Here is a 16792-nt window from a genome sequence, read left to right as displayed (position 1 = left end):
AGATGATGGACGTAAACTTTGGCTTTTATGGAAACAATAACCTGTAAAATACCGAATAAGATAGCGATAATTTAATATTGGGAAAAAGAATGCACAGAATGTACGAGTTTGGTTTCTATATCCATCAATTTTTCGTTACTTTCGCAATAAAAATAGCGCTATCATCGCGTTTTGTATTCTTCGGTACTCTGCAAACATTTCATGTTTACAATCTAAATAAGTGGTGTCCTGCGGCACGACACGTGTCAGAAAGGAAGAAGTATGATGCTAGAAACTTCTGAAAATTGTACGTTATTTCTATGTCGTCTTTTGACGCAAGCCATCCTTCTGTCGCGCGGGAAGAAAGTGAATATAGATACAAATAGGAAAATTTTATTATTTCGTGTCAGCCACCGAAACTTGTCCCTTTTTATTACACGCTTTGAGCGCATACGTCAATGTCAAAAGATGATACTAACGCCTCAGAAGCATCACCACCATTTCTGTTACATGTTTTTAGCGATACCGCGAAAATAAAAACAGCGACTCTCCAACGCGCGCGCGTGTGTGTGTGCGAAAAGTTTCATTTCGCTTTTAAAACATTCAACACTCAGTGTGCTATAACTGGCACATTTTTTATTTCTTGCTATTATATTATTAATACCGAGCGGATGAAGGAAAAATTTAATATTTACCATGTCATCCAATGTGCAACGTTGATAGAAAAGCGATTCAATAAATGCGGATAATCAAACAAAGATTTATGGAGCGTTCTACTATACGACTCGTCGTTTACACAGACAAAAATATTGGATGCACCGTCGGTAATAGATGGATAACAAGCATTATATTCACCGCGTAACAGTGTTTTCAGAAATGACAGACCGCCCGTTTAAACTTTTTTTTGTACTTTCGGGATTCTCTTGGCAACACGTCGATTAAAGGCAAATTCAGCTGAATCTCAACTTGAGTTCAATCGCGCGTAAAAGTGTTAAGGTTAAAAATTTCGAATAATTTAATAAACTTCAGAATTTCTAATCATTATAATTTTACTAATTGTAAGTGGCGAGGAATACTCTCGACTGTTTGGCGAAACAACTATTTGTTTAAACGTTTTTGGAAAAAAAGATTAATAGAACTTTCTTCAGCGGATTTCGGCAAAATTTATTAAAAGTTACGAGAATATTTGTGAACGTTATAAAGAGGACTAACGCTTCTGTTAAAATAATACTGACATTAAGCTTGGAATTATTTTACGTAAACGTATTTAAAATGCAGCAAGTTTTCACACAATGCGTGGCGATAGGTTTTAATCAACGTGATTAAATACCCAATAATACCATTATCGTCTCATACGGTTACGCACTAATGTAATATTTCTCGTTCAGCGCCCAAAAATATCATCATGATAATCATGAGCGAAATATGAAACAATTTTATCGTATTAAAAGCATGAAATTTCTACTAAGAAAAATCAATTTCAATTAATTCAATTCAATCAATTTCATTGAAGAACCGTCCATTAGGAACGTCATTAAAATTGGATCCTTTTGACACCTCGCACATGGGTACGAGTAAGATATTAATGTAAGAACGAGAAATGGGATTTGCTTTAAAGGAGCAGCTGCGGACGATTGATCTGTTTTGGAAAAATCTTAAATCACCGCGAACGTGTGCAAGAACCGAGCGGGCGCAGCGCAAGTACCTAGAAGAGGGAAAGAGAGGTCAGACAAGCGTGGCAGGAGGACTACGCCCAGGCCCTCTCTCCGCCCCTTGAAAGCACTCCGACGTTTTCGCACGACTCCGTAGGAGCTTTCGGGTGGCTTTTCCTCAAGAAAAGTTCGGGGGAAGAGGCAATTTATCCTTCGCCTCGAGTAAGGACACGGGCGTCGCGGAAAAATAGCCTCGGCGTGTATTTAACTAGAGGGGTTGAGCTCGATCGATCGATCGTTCATTTTTTCTCACGCGAGTTGCTCCAAGTCACTCGTAAGTGAAACACACGGGGGGGGCGGGGATCGTCTGGCGTTCCAATTGAAATCAGAGGAGCGTTAAATTGATAATCAAGTTAGAACCTGACAGCGAAGCTTTTCCACGATGTGTATCGTATCTGAATCTTAGCGGAATAAAAATATGCGCGAGATAACGACACAGAGATGAAAACGGTATCGATCGAAGTAGGATAATTTATGCCAATCTTGTGTAATCGACCATAAGAAATGTTACAAAAGTAATCCTATACGACACGAATAAAGAGGAAAGGAAAGTTTTACAAAAAGAAATATAATACCAAGAAACGTACGCACCTACATTTCTTATTGCGAAATATTTCTCTGAGAATTAATGAACACGAAAATTTAAGATTTCTCCAACGTCACGCTACGAAAATTAAACGCTTAACGACTGACGATAACAATAAAAATATCTTAAAGCGAATCTTTCCAAAAAAATGCCCAGGAGAAATCTTTTTGACGTAAGATAACACTTCAAAAGTTTACTACGTAAATTTCAATCAAGTTCATCGACCGAATCTATGATACGATGAATCTATGATGATCTCTATACTGTTGCAATAAACTTTTAATAATAAAATTATAGGTAATATTTGATCACATAAAAGTACATGTTTTTTTTCTCTTGCAATGCACTCAGAAATGTTCCTAGTTGCACCTCTGTCTCTATCATACTTAAAACAGATCTATTTCAAAACAAGATACGCGGATTTGTGCATTTATGCATACATGTTTGAAAAACATTTTTTTAATAAAACTGGTGCGATTGCATAACCAACGTTTTTTAAAACTTGTTTTCAAAGGTTTCACGCGATTATTGAGTAACTGAAAAAGCTGTCATGTTTCTGGCTGCGATTAAACTGATTTTTCTGTCATTACTGACGTAGTTTCACAGCAATAAAGCGTTTTTATAACGGCCTGGTGTAAACAATCAAGGATTATCGAAGTATCGATTAATATTCTGAACAAGTTCATTTTTTCACAATTCCAACCTACTGAAATAACAAAAAAGTTATATTTAAATAGCGTAGTTTCAGTATATAGAATTCAACTTTCACAGTTGATTTCGATTAACAACATTCCGGGCTTAATTAGCGCGGAATACCGGGCAGTAATAAATACCGCGTAAAAATATATCGAGGTCGAGGTGGATGAAGTGATTACGGTCAGCGTCGAGCCAGGCCTGCACTCGCCTCGCGCGAGCGTTTGAAAAAGACAAATCGCGACAAACGGCCATTTCCAAGTCACGCGTCACTACGAAGGGAGTGGGCCGATAGGATAGCGGAGGAGCGTACTCACGTTGCTATCCCGGCGGGTGGGCACATTGCCCGCGGGCGTCGATGAGGAGCAACGCTGAAGGACGAGCTACCGTACCCCGGGCGTCCTATGTACCGAACACGAGGACTTGGCGCGCCGTGCCGATTTACCCGCAGCAGTCCCCAGTCCTCGCCGCGTGGACGTAGCGCACCCGCACATATCCCCGTCGTCGTCGTCGCCGTCGTTGTTGTCGTCGTCGTCGTCCTCGTCGTCGTCGTCGTCGTCGTCGTCGTCGCAGTCGTCGTCGTCGCAGTCGTTGTCGTTGTTGTTGTCGTCGTCGTCGTCGTCGTCGTCGTTGCTGTCGTCGCAGTCGCAGTCGTCGTCCTCGTCCTCGTCCTCGTCCCCGTCCCCGTCCCCGTCGTCAACGCGGTCGCGATCGCAGTCGCCGTCGCGCACGTCGTCGTCCGCGACGTATCGTGACGACAACTGGTCGTCGACGCGCGCCCCGTCAGCCGGATAATGGCCTTCGGTAGTTAGCCGGCGGTCGACCGCACTGCGGGTACGCGTAGGCGAACGGCCGGCCGGCCGGCAGTAGTAACCCGTGACACGAGGGATCGGTAGACGGCGCACCACCACACCAGCACCCACCAGACGCACCACCGACGGATATAGATAGCTCCGAGAGGAAGAGATCCGGACGGCACAACAGCACTGCTTCTAACGATTGAGGAGACGCGCGACCGTTGTCTCCGCTACCAGGTCTTCGACGGCCCGAGGAACGAGGAACTTCCGGGGGCAGCGAGCACAACTGCCATCTTCGACATCGTCGTCAGCGTGGCGAGGATCATCGACTCCGTCGTCATCAGCAGCGGCATCATCTCGCTCATCATCGTCGTCATCGTCGCTATGGGATTCCTCGGCAGCGGCGCGATCCTCGCGTCGACAGTCGTCCTGGCAGCGATTATCGGCACCACGCTCGTCGTAATCGTGCTCGCGGTAATCGGTCGCGACCTCCTCGGCCGTACCTTCGTCATGCTCGTGGAACGAGAATTCCGCGACACGGGCCAGCTCGCCATACCCCACGGAATCCAGCGGCCCCTACCAGCCGCCAGGTCGACGACTGCGGATCGCTACGGCCTCCCGGTGCTGCGCCGATGATCGGAAGTCCCACCCGACAGTGCGATCCGGCAACCACCACCGCCGCTATCAACGCGGTCGCGCCGATATCGCGTGCAGCGACAACGACTCCGTTCTGCCACCACCGCCACCACCACCGCCGCCCCGGTCTCTCGATGATTCTTCTCGTTCTCGCCGCCCTCGACAGCGAGTTCCAGTTATTTGCAAGCGACGATGCGGCACGCGCGGCAGCCCGCATAAGCGGCGGCCGCCTCTTCCACGAGGCCGACGACGATCATTCACCTAGAGAGCACCCACCACTACACCACCACCACCACCACCACCGACCACCAGCATCACCACCGGCCACCGCCACCCTGAAGCCACGCTGACCTCCTCCTGACTTTCGTCTCCTCTGACACACCTTTCACCTCTCTCCCTCTCCCTCTCTACCTCCCTCGGTTTTCTCCTCTATCTATCTTCCCGTTCTTTCTTCCGGTCGGGCTCTCCGTATCCGGAACATCTACCCAACCAGACGGAACGCCAGTAATCCGGCGGTACGTGGCATTCCAATCAACGTCGGATACCGCTCGACCTCTTCTTTCATGATTCCGGCCGTTGTTTCGAGCTTTCGCTCGCGACACGACACACGAACCACCGCACCACCGCCGCGCTTCAGCTTACACCGCGCCACCCGCGATTGTTGCCTGGCTCGACATACGGCGCTCCACTATTTCCACTCGCGATCCGCTGCCGCCTATTTCACCCTCCCGGCGGATCCAAGCTGCTGAACGCTCGCTCTTCTCCTCGGTCTCCCTCCTTGGTGGTACACCGTGTTTCACGCGCCTATCGTACATGCGTGCTCACGCACGATTACGGGAGCGCCGTACAGGTGTGCTTGTATACGCGCGTGAGTAAGTACATGCGTGCGTGCGTATGTCACTCTATCTTCCGGTGCGCGCGTTCACTCGATCCTTGCACCGCTGCGCGAGTCCTGCACCAGGAAGTCGTGTCGGTGCAGCAGGCAGGCACTCCCAGGACGTGTCTCTCTCTCTGGCAATGTTCCGACCGAGCAACCCACCTTAGCACTGACGCTCTGCCCGTTTCGGGGGGGTGTTGTGGCGAGAACCGTGCCTCCTTCTCTCTCACTCTCTCCCCGTTTCTCTCTCCCTCTCGCCGGCAGACTCTCTCGCTCCTATCCGCCCGTCGGATACCATCCCGCTTCCTCCTCCGCGTTCTATCAATCTCTCTCCCTCTTTCCTACCCTACGTCTCGCCTCGTTCTCCGCTCCGCGGCTAGAGTCTCTCTCTCCACAGTTAGGGCCCCGCCACACAAGCTACCCTGCGCGCCCCGGGAGCCAATACCAACCCATGTGGAAGCCCCGACGCGAGACGTCGGCGATGACTCGCGAAGCCGGCCGAACCTAGCCGAGCCGCCACCCCTCTTTCCCACTCGTCCTGACACCCTACTGCCGAGGGTGAACCAACGAGCACCCTACCACGCAGGTGCCGCCCCTGAAAGCTCGCCAAGCCCGCAAAACACGGCGACGCGCGGCCATGTGGCAGCACCGACAGGACCGGCTACGGGAACGCTCGAGATGCACCGAGTCCGCACGATTCGCCCTCGATATAACGCGAGACCATGTGGAAACCTCGAGGCGGCGACGCGCCGACAGGAACGTACGCGCGCCCGTACCCGTTCTATCCATCCCCGGGGGTAGCTCGACTAAACGCAAGCTCGTTGCTGAGCGCGCGACGCCCACTCGCGATTCACCTTCGCTTCTGATTAACCCGCTCAACACTTGTTTGATGCATTAACGAATTTGGCGTCGCGCCGAGCGATTCCGCGATTTTACGTCAACTCGATGCGACCTTAATTTCGAATCAAAGTGATTTAGCTCAGACACCTTCGTCATAGCCATTTTTCGCTCGCACGAGAAAACATTCTCTCTAAATATCCCTAACATTTCTTGCAAAAAGAAATTTCCGTAATTTCTAAAACCATATATACGTGTTACTGTTCCATTTCTATTTATAAATCCACCTGTAAACACTTTCCAATTGACACCTTTATTGGTATCGGCACGTCATCCGTATTTGGTGCACGTTAATTTCGAAAATATCATTTTTATTGATTGAACAAACGTTTGCGGGGGAATATTTCACAAATATACACTAATTATAATATACCGTCTTTCGACGTGAATCTAAATGTTGCCGTCAAACACTTTATGCCCTGGAATAGCTGCAACAATTCAACGGGGGTGCAATTTTGCTCGTGTATTACGTTTCCACGCAAAGGCCGAGTTCCATTACTTGATTACCGGCTTTCCGTCGCGCTCGCGCCCCAAAGCGGGACGCGAAACAGCTTGGATCCTTCAAACACGGGAATCTTCGAGATACGCGCGTTGCGAAAGGGCCAGCAGTCATTAAGAAAATTTCCGCGGTAACGCGAGACAAAGCCGTGCGCGTAGCCGCGTATTAATCCGCCCAGCCCTCTTTAGATTGGAAACGCGAAAGGCGAAATTTCCAGATACGCTTCTCATCGCGGCGCCATTGTTAACCGGTAACTCGTCAAAGTGACAGGAATTCAGGCAGGTGATTAATGAGACGATTATGCGCCAAAAAGTTGGCCGTTCACGCGGTATACAGGCCGGCCTCGGTAGGAAAGACCGATTCGCGTACGGCACTGCGCACGGGGTTTGCCGAGAACCGGCGAGCCGCCCCTGCATTCCTGCCTCTCTATTCCTCAGCATCTCTATCTCCATCTCCCTCGCCTCCCTCTCTCCTGCTCTAGTCTGTGTGTTCAGCAACCCCGCGTCCTCCCCCTCCCCCCCCCCCTCCCGCCGCCCCGGCCGCCCCATCGTTGTTCTCTCCACGAGGTATCCTAGTCGATACTGACACTGCTGGTGCGAGGTCGACTCGTCAGAGGGTGCTGAAGGGAGTGCAGAAATGGAGACGAGGCGCGGGGGATGACGCGAAAGGGGAGAAAAAAAAATGAAGGCGCTCCCCAATCTCACCCCTTTCGCCGCCTACCACTCGAGTGTATACGTTTCGTCCGTCAATCCGTCTTGGTCCCGGCAGCCCCGTCCGTCCCGCCCGGGACTGCAGGAGTCGCGAGATAGAAAGCGGACGCCTTATCCGATATCTCCGGATATATCGAACGCAACTTGGAACTCTTTATCCCTCTCTCGTTTCCTCGTGTACCTACAGTACTTTCGTATCGTTGCGCGCACGTTACGTCGCGCTCGTACCTTTGAGCGGGACGGCACCACCCACCCCGAGATCATGTACGGGCATTCGTTAGGGATATCTGTCCCGTGGAGCCGTTTAATGTGTAATAACATTCGCCCGCGGCATCTCGCTCATCTTGCATTCTCACTGGCGACATCCCATATTAGAATCACCGTGCATTCGACACGGGCGTATCGAGCGTGTGCGTTCGCGCCATTTCTTGACCGTATTCCGAACGCTAAATACGGCCGCTTCATTCCGACATTTATTTATGCAACATGAATATCGGATCAGACGTAAAAATGGAATGGGCGAGCCAGCGCGCTATCAGCCGCGATTGAGAATCGAACCACGCAATGAAAATACCCGATTCCCCCTTTCTTTCGGCTTAACACTTTCCTTCGCGCAGGCAACTTTCCGAGGGCTATTAATATGACCGATCGGTTTAAAATTATTAAGTTTAATCAGAACGCGAGAAAATTCTTATAATTGCCAAAAATAAAACGCGTTAACGATTCAGAAGTGAGTAGAAAGATCTGTCAATGGCAATGAATGGAAAAAAAGAGAGAGAGAGAGAGAGAGAGAGAGAGAGAAGAAGCGGATATAAAAAGGATATCCGCGAGGAAGATCTGAAAGCGTTTTCCGATATCTCAAATAGTTTCGAAATAGTTCCGCTCGATATTCTCTCCGCGTTATCAGACGTATCAGTATGTCCTTTTATCTAACTAAATATATGTATCCGTATATCTCGTTATAAGCGCGAGAGACATATCATCCTCGCCGAAGGTCCAATTTATAGAGGGGCCGTGATCAAAATCGTACGTCACCAGCAAATTAAAACCGCGCCACGGCGATTTATGGTAAATTGGATGCCAATTTAACGAGAGCGCCGGCTGGACGGCGCGACGTTAATCGGGGGGGGAAGAGGAGAGAATGTTTGCGAATTAACGAAAACGTCGGTTACAGTCGACTGTACGGGACGAGACCTCAGATATGTAACGGCCTGCAGCGCGCTGATAGGGTATGTGTGAGGTATTTCCGGTAGCTGGTATCCACACGGATTCCCCAAAGTAAACGGTATGCGTGAAGTTCTTGTTTCGCGGCACCGGCAGCAGAATTCCTCGAGGGCCCGGGCGATTGTGCGATGCCTTTGCACGACACACGGATACACACGTACCGCTTTTCCCCGCCGCGCAATCTGATCGGGGGCTTACCGCTCGCGAAAATTCGATAGAATCCGAAACAGTCGGCGGTACCGGCGGGTTTTACGCGCGCGAGAGGCGTTGCATAAGATGAGCGATATCAATAATTCATGTGCCAATGAGACCGGCGGCCGACTGCGAAATCGCGCCCGCGGTCCAACGCGTCGCGCCGAGATTCCGTACGCGTTTCGCAGGCGGGCGTAGGGAGAGCGTCCGCAGTTTAGTCCTGCTTCCCGATCGCATATGGCGAAATCCCCTTTTATTAAAGTCTTAATGGACACGTTGCTTTTATGGAGGCGGCGAGTCGCGCCGCGTGACAAGGTGCATTGCACACGAAATGCGGCCGCGACGTACGCGAATGTGCACTTTGCCGGCCGCCGATTTATTCGTGTCTATAGAGCCAAACGTTAAATCATACCGCGAATTTATCGCGTGTTTGTACAATATTTTTAATTGCGCCCGTTACAATTTTACAGCGGCGCGATAAACTCTCGCTGTTTATTTTATGACGCGGTAAGCACGCTTTGTAATAAGCGCGGCAATTAAATTAAACTGCGGCGCGCCAACTTATTTTTATCTCTGCCCCCCTCTCTCTCTCTCTCTCTCTCTCTCTCTCTTGTTTTCGAACCATTTCAACAAAGCTATCGACGCTTTCGCGTATAATACTGCACTTTTGCACGCGAGAGCGCGAGAAACGATCTGGGAATAACCCGGCGCGTGCCAAATACGACTGTATTTCCCTGAGGTATTCTCAATTTAAAAGATAGATAGGTCGGCCCGGAGTATGGACATTGCCGATAGATTCGTTCACACACTCAATTATTCTAATCAAAAAATGTAAAAGTCATCGAGCGGGGCGGTACGAGAAAGAGGGCATACATTCGATCGGCATCGCAGTCAATGTTGTATCGCCCATCGAAACGCGCGGACGTACAAAAAATCGAGCTGATTTAAGCGTTGCTTTCAAACCTGTTTGAGGGATAATGTCTAACGACGGGAGAGAGCGAGTTAACTCTTTTATTCGCCAATTGAACCGATCTGTTAAGTCGGCGAATAAAGCTGCTCCCTCTCCAAAGATTCAATCACAAGTTCACAATCTCGCGGGGATCAATAAAATCTATAATTGAGAAACGCGGGGATTTACTGACTGATCGTAATTCAAAATGCATGCGGCTTAGCACTTAGATAAACACGTATCGCTGTTGTGCGGAATATACATTCGCTATAATAGCTATCGCGGTTTCAGTATAGCGAAACAGGATCATGATACCATAAGCATTATCGAGTTTCGTCATCCGCGCGGCTACGCTGAATAGGGACTGCCTCCTCGTCGAGCTCCGTCGAAAATAAATCACCGGCATCGGGCAATCCAACGTCGTCGCGGGGGGATAGCAGCTCTTTAACTTAATAATTCTGTTCCAGTGTCGCGTTAATGGCAAAAATAAAAGTCACCAAGGGATCCCGCGTAATTAAACGCTACGACGAAAAATGCAATTATCCCTGGTATGCCGACCCTACCTCGAGGAATTCCCCGATATATAAAATGTCCCGATGCCTATCCCGCGTGTGTCCGCATCTCGCACTGGCCCGAACTTATATTTTGTCGCTGCTTCCCGCCCGTCACTCGCGCCGGCGTTGGTCGCCGAATCGGTTCTCGTCTGTCTTCACTTACGTTATACTCAAATTTCTACGACTCCCGTTTATCTTGCGAAATCTTATATAAAGAAGATATATCGCCTCAATATTTCGCATGACTTTGACAGAAGGGAAGAATTGGCCCGAGATACGGCTGCGAGATGAAGAGATTCGCCTTTCTTACAGATTGAATTACTCTCGCGATTTCTCTCATTTCGCGGAGTTTTATCACGCTGTACTCCCGATCAACTTTAAAGACACGCGGCAATAAACCATCAATCGCCAAGAAGAAAAGGGAGAAATTTGTAATTTACACAGTATAGCAGACTGCAAAGATTTTACGTTAAAAAAACAAAAAAAAACGGTGTGTTCCAAAAGTAGTGACCATGTGAGAAACTACATCTTGTCACGTAACATCTCGCGTACTCGAGAGATGCGGGAAAGATTTGTTATTCTCGATATTCCCCGTAGGTAAAACCCCCTCTGTCGCGAGAGCCGCGAGGAAATATACACGGAATTCTAAAACGTACCGCAGCTACAACTAATTATCAAGTCCTCGACTAGCGCAAACATGCCACGCGCCTATTACCCACGGGATCCTGAACTCCAATAACTGTTTCATCCGGAGGCATTTAAGAAGACGTCACTCGTGTATCCCGTTACCGCATTTTCTTAACTAGACATCACCCCCGACGGGTGCCTACGGGGTCTCCCTCCCGCCGTCTATAATGGTGTTACCCCGAGCTACAGTCTCCTGAGGGTGAACGTCGTGCTTTAACGTCGCTGAAAGATCAGAACTAGGGCGAATGATGTCGGTGACAGACGGACCGGGACGACACCTTTGGGAATGCGCGAAGAGAGGAACAGGCAGGCCGACCAGTCCCTTGGTTCCGGGGAAGAAGCGAACACCGGATGAGTGTGTGTGTGCGTTTATCGTAAAATCATTTCTCTTATATGAGACGAGTCGCGAAAAGAAGGCTTTCGAAATTGGCAAAGAGTAGTAACTATATAAAATTAATGGCATCGTGATATACGGATACGGCAACTGATATTGAAGCAAAATCGTGACGATTGGAGGATACCGTTAGTTAGTGTCTTATTTAAAGTAATAACATATCAATCAAAAACGCGGTTTCTTTTCAATAAAAAATATAAGTGTAAAACATATGCACACAAACATGTATGTATATGCGCATTATTCCCAGTATAATTAGATCGTTTAATATTAAATTGTCTAAACAGCATTATTAATGTATTCTTATAAATTAATATATTCGTAAATTAATATATAAAGCGCATTCTCTCATTATATTTTTAACGTCTTATTGTACTTGTGAAAAATCTTATAATCCTGTCTGTGCGTTCAAAGCTCGACGAAGAATAAAAAGATGTCTTTATTGAGTTTAAAAAAAATTTTCTCACTTTTCAAAAGTAACCATTGTTGTTTTATTACTTATTTTAGTATGTTCTAATTATAAAATATTTCCCATCTTTTTTTCAATCTATGTATCTCAAAATTAGAGTTTCTTATCAAATTTTGAAGCGACTTACGCACATGTAAAATTTGTTGTGTGTTTATTCTACCGTTTAATGAAGTTCTGTTGCATGTAAATATGCAATAAATGAATTGAATTGAACAACGATACGTCAATTATAATGAATTCTATTTTATAGCTTCCTCTATTTTACGCAGCCTTGAATGCGCATACAATAAATCGATGGATAATTATAATAATTCCAGGGATTAAATTACTACCCTGGCCCATATTTCAAGAGGCAATAAATTTATATATGATACACTTATCAACTCTTCTACACTAACTAATTATTGTACTTTTTTAAGATATGTTGGTAATCAAGAATTAAATATTGCATATCAAGAAGATAGCGAATACTTTATTACTGTACCTATTGTCGGTGTAAATTGTAATTTTTACTAATAAATTGCTAGGGAAAAAACACTTTCAAAATCATATTCACATTTATGTCGCACTTACCATTTTTATAAATTCATTGCCTCCCGGTCAAAATAGAACATAATTGAATTAAATGCACTCACTGGTACGATGCGCAGTAGAGTTGTGCAGAATATTGACCTGTAAAAAATAAAAATATTTCTATAAAATTAAAGTCGAAAATATGCAAAATTTCAACAATTTCTTATTGTACGCATTTAACTTTATATTCTTGACACCTTTTTTTATAAATTCTTGGTACTTTCAGGGTGAATTTTAGGAGCAAAATTTTCTCGCGTATTTGTTACAATTTTAATTATTATATCTCCAAACGTTGTAATGTATCACGTGCGTGGAATTATACGTGTACTTTATTACATATTTTAAGACCCTCAAACTTTAAAATACATTTCACACGCTATAATGTTAAATAAAACTACTGCAGCCGGTGCGCGAGATGCTCAATGCGACGTTCTCGCGGGGGAAAGGCGTTTAACCACAGATTAGACGGTAAAATAAATAGCAAAAATTGCTCTTACCTCGCGGCTGCTCCGTCGTCGCCCGACGCCTCCCCGGGCCTCCTCCACCTCCTCCTCCGCCCCCACCGTCGTCCTTCCGCGAGCGTTCCTTCATACCGCTCGCGGGAGCGCGGTTGACTACAATCACCCGGCACTCCCGGCGTCGTTCATTCGCGCGGCGCGAACCTCGTGAGCTCCCGCGGGACCGCGGATCCGCGCTCGCCGATGACGTCCCGCGACGGATGCGTCTGAAAATGGCGAAGAGAATAGGCGCGTAAATTGGCACAGTCAATTTCACTACCGACGCGGCGTGCTACACCTGTTGCTCCCGACTGCACCCTCACGCACTTTTCGCATCTCGCGCAACGAATGGCGCCCGCTCGTTGCTCCGCGGCGATTAGTAATCGCGTGTTACGGAACTTGGTGGATGGAACGTGATGAGTTAAGGCCGAGAATAAACGTTCGCGCGGGAACGCGCGCGATGCTCGGGAAGCACGAGCCGCGCGCTCTCTCCCTCTCCCTCTCTCTCTCTCTCTTTCTCTGGTTGCTCGACAGATTCCGATCGAGCGTATCTCGCGAAATACTCACTTTCCGAAGTCACCGGGATTGAATCCACGTCGCGTGATGTCGCCAAATACTAAGCACGAGCGCGAATTGCTTGTAACGGTCGCGCTTACCGATTAAAGGCTGCGACGAGCGTCCGCGATGTCCCGTTCGCGACGGCGGAAGATTCGAGAGTGACGCGGCGCTGCCAACTTCATTACGGTGTCATGCGACACCACGCGAGTCACATCGGCGACTGATTGGCGCCACGATTGACCGTTCGAAAATACAAAATGATAATTTATTATTTTATCATCCCTTCCACTCTATATCACTTGAATTCCTTTAAACAATTTAAATTGTAACAACTGACACGCCACGAAAACTAAATGAGCGTTTAAACAGAAAACCGGCAATTGTGCAAAATCGAGCGTCGACTTTGCGAAAGGGACAGTCGATGTGTAGCTATCGAAGACCGCGCGAACGGCAATGACGAAATATTTTGCACGACGTGTTGCAGATAAAGAAAGAAACGGACGCCAGGCGTCTCAGCTACAGATGAAGCGAATTATTTCTTTTCTTGAATTGATAAAATCACCTTTACCTTTCTCGAAGTATAAAAATTTTTAAGAACAAAGTAACAACGATCGATATCAATATTTTTAAAACGGAGATAAATATAATACTATTTCTTAAACTTAAATTTTCCGTTGGGCTTCCGCATTTTTTAAAGAACGGTAAATTAATTGTTCAAATTTTATTTTCTAAAAATCAAATAATCTGCGTCCAATAAATTTGCTAAAAGTAATAACATGTTAATATCAATTAAACGGTTTTTTAAGTGGAAAACTGCTACTGATCTCTGCTGAAAAATGAATATTAATTTATAAAATAATTATTATTTGAAGAAAAGATCCATCTTATGTGCGGTGCGTTACAAGTTTTAATCGAACTGAGTTTATCTTCCTGTCTATCCTCTAATAAATTTCGAAAGTAAATTTGACTACGACTCATCCATCGTATATTCTGGACCTCTGCAAACTTCTTTTTTCAAAAATAGTTTGCATTTTTCCGTTTCTCAGATACATACGTAATGCGGTAAAAGCGGAGCAACCTCGCGATCTTATAATGGATTTAAAAAACAAATACGTCGAAGAGGAAATACGAGAGTGCCGAGAAAGAGAGCGAGAGCGAGAGCGAGAGCGAGCGAGAGAGAGGGGGGGCGGAAAACTCTCGCGGCGAAACAACACTTAATAATTCGCGCGTTTTATCATAATTTCTTCCTTTAATAAATAAATTGGAAATCCGTTTCGACAAATGTAGATCCGTCACCTCCATTCATCTACGAGTTACTAATTGCGACAATTACGCGCCGAGTGATAGTCACGAATTCTAACAATTGGACGGAATAATCGCGTTGAGCGTCTTCCTTATTTACTCGTAACGATCACGCTTTGAAAAGTACCATATTTACCACGACGCGGGACGACTCGCTTCGCCACTTGCCCGGTCGAAAGTCACAAACAGACTGATCCGCTTCGTAGGCTTCGCGTGCGAAGCAACGTATCGCCCCCCCAAAAAGAAGAACGTCAACAAAGCACGCGCGCCAGGTCGTTATTTCGAAATTTTAACGCTTTACAATATTCACATTGATTTCTCGCCAATTCAAGTGTAATATGCCTACTGGATTTAAGCTGGAAACCTGGAATGTCGCGCAAGGGTGTCGGCATTAAGTAGAAGTAACTACCTGAGGGTAGTTGCCCCCATTCGGTATTGAACGACACGAGGTCCTGCAGTTTCAATTTCCGGATAGCACGGCGTTAATACTCGCCGATATCTGCACGGTGTGTCGCCGTCGTGAGCAAAGTATGCATAATAAAGCTGGGAAGGTGTAAGCGAATGCCGCACAAGCGTCTCGGGCAAGCGGCTATTGCCGTTGGCCTGTTTTTGACGGCAGCTAAATGCTCGATACTACCACTGCGAAACTGCACGACTATTCGCAATAAGAACGTAAAGGCGTTTATGTTTCTTCCCGCGTACCCAATTCCGATCTCACGACAGTTTCATGCGCGTTTCTCGAAAGTACTTGGCGCGACGATATATTTCTTGAACTCGATCGCATTCGCGCGCGAAGTGTATACTTCGATTATAGTCGAATTTGTCACGTTCGAAATCTGAATTTCATCCACCGGTTGCACAAACGAGAGTCTCCCGCGTCGGGGAAAGCATCGACGACTGTAAGAGTCAACGATACCCTGTTTTCCTCGTTAATATGCGAACATCGGCGCGCGAGGGACGGATAATTATACTCCCCGGTTGCAAATTCAACATCGAACAGAAAGAGAGCTAATCGACTGCGCAAAGAAATGAATAAAAATATCGGCGCGTGACACACATTGCACATCGTACAGAAGAAGGGCATGAAGACGCTATTTTAACGCACGTTGCACAATAATCAGCCAGGCGTAATACGTGACGGCGTCGTCGTACCTTCTGAACGCCACCGGTACACGGTATATACAGCAACGGGTGCCCCCGAAAGGGGTCGCCATAATTTACAGAGCGAGCGAGCAAACAGTCATTTAAACAGCCATTTAATTTCCAACGCCGCTCCAGCCCCATTATCTTGGGGTTAAAGGTGGACCCCCCGAAGAGCAGGGTCGGCGAACGGCGGATACGAACAGTCGTTGAAACGGAGATAGAGCGGAGATCTCGCTGCTGACTGTTCGGGGACCACAACGGGAGAATCTAACAGCGAACTATAATGGGGTTTCGGCTTATCTCGCGGCCCCGAAAGTTTTCCCCCGGTGCGACGCCGCGGAGGGGGTGAAACAGGGGCAGGAGTGGCGAGAGCGGATCGCGGCACGAGGGCGAGGAGATCGTCCGATGCGTGAGGCCACATTAATTACCCGCCACGTCCTGAAGACCAACCATCCCCGACGTAACCGTCTCTGCCAGCCTGCGATTATGTCCAGATTGCGCGCCGACTCTCTCTCCCTCCGTACCCTCGTATCGCGCCCTCCCGTCTCCTCCCTCTCGCGTTTTCTCACGGTCCACCTATCCTATCTTCGTTCGCCACGGTGCTTGGACGTCGGAAATTTCAAACACGCCGGTACAACTTTGCGCCGTGATTAAGGAAGACCGTTTCTGCCCGACGCCAGATTCTACGCAACGATTAGTTCCCGATTAATAATTCGCGGCGCGGTATAAGGGATAAAGGGGTAAAGGCCCTGCGGGCGAGGTCCTCGCTTGAACCGAGAGGAGCAGTTTGCCGAACATCGGGTAACTGTCTTCCGTTACACACGCGGAAGAACAAAACCGATCGCCGCCGCCGCCGCCGTCGTC

The sequence above is a fragment of the Vollenhovia emeryi genome, unplaced genomic scaffold, assembly GCF_000949405.1.
Source record: "Vollenhovia emeryi isolate VEMERY1.0 unplaced genomic scaffold, V.emery_V1.0 DF939128.1, whole genome shotgun sequence".
Lineage (NCBI taxonomy): Eukaryota > Metazoa > Arthropoda > Insecta > Hymenoptera > Formicidae > Vollenhovia > Vollenhovia emeryi.
Note: the sequence above shows the minus strand (reverse complement) of the source record.